This window comes from Octopus bimaculoides, chromosome 29 (assembly GCF_001194135.2).
Source record: "Octopus bimaculoides isolate UCB-OBI-ISO-001 chromosome 29, ASM119413v2, whole genome shotgun sequence".
Lineage (NCBI taxonomy): Eukaryota > Metazoa > Mollusca > Cephalopoda > Octopoda > Octopodidae > Octopus > Octopus bimaculoides.
In genome coordinates, this window is record NC_069009.1 from 4,090,667 (window position 1) to 4,091,854 (window position 1,188).

The 1,188-nt window shown below is 42.4% G+C and overlaps 1 protein-coding gene across 1 annotated transcript in view; it reads left to right on the forward strand.

The window, feature by feature from the left end:
• The window catches only part of LOC106878254 (uncharacterized), a 23,844-nt gene that overhangs the window by 10,241 nt on the left and 12,415 nt on the right, over nucleotides 1-1,188 (forward strand). The window contains exon 6 of the mRNA XM_014927428.2: nucleotides 733-804. The gene's annotated coding sequence lies outside the window, so the exon portion shown is untranslated. The remainder of the gene's footprint in view (nucleotides 1-732; nucleotides 805-1,188) is intronic.

Below are 1,188 nucleotides of genomic sequence, written 5' to 3' on the forward strand. Positions count from 1 at the left end.
AGTTGATCTGATCAACGGAACAGCCTGCTCATGAAATTAACGTGCAAGTGGCTGAGCACTCCACAGACACGTGTACCCTTAACGTAGTTCTCGGGGATATTCAGCGTGACACAGTGTGACAAGGTTGACCCTTTGAATTACAGGCACAACAGAAACAGGAAGTAAGAGTGAGAGAAAGTTGTGGTGGAAGAGTACAGCAGGGTTCGCCACCATCCCCTGCCGGAGCCTCGTGGAGCTTTAGGTGTTTTCGCTCAATAAACACTCACAACGCCCGGTCTGGGAATCGAAACCACGATCCTATGACCGCGAGTCCGCTGCCCTAACCACTGGGCCATTGCGCCCCCACGTTAAGAAGGTAAATTGCCCAAAATCTTCAATAGCTCCAGTGAGAACTGCAAATGAACATTTGCTTCTGATTGACACCGCTCTTATTCACAAGCACAGGGAAGAACATTTTGTGCATGTTACGATCGAGGCGAATCACAAAGATCTTTATGTGTGCACAGGCTGTGATAGACGATGCCTTTCTTTTGCTGGGTTCAAATCTAATCTGCGAACCCATGAAAAACGAACCTCCTCTAACTATTCTGCCTATATGACTATGTTTTCCTTACCTTATATTCCTTACCTTATATTCCTTACCTTTCATCTAATTTTCTTCGCCATAGTATTTAATATTTTATCACAAATCTTTTCTGTATGTTTGTTATCAATTCAATTTCATGTTTACAGATATCTGCCTGACAATAACATCACATATATTCAACGGGGTATCTTCGAAAATCTTCCAAATTTACAAAAATTGTGAGTTCTCTGTGTTTAGTTGTCCTGTTTTCCATTTTGTTCTCTCGTTGTTCACGTATTTAACTACTTTGTCTACGTATTATATGTTGTTTACGCAGCTGTTGGCATCCTGTACCCATATATGCATATATATATATATATATATATAATTATTACTATATATCATCATCATCATCATCATCATCATCGTTTAACGTCCGCTTTCCATGCTCGCATGGGTTGGACGATTTGACTGAGGACTGGTGAAACCGGATGGCAACACCAGGCTCCAGTCTAATTTGGCAGAGTTTCTACAGCTGGATGCCCTTCCTAACGCCAACCACTCAGAGAGTGTAGTGGGTGCTTTTACGTGTCACCCGCATGAAAACGGCCACGCTCGAAATG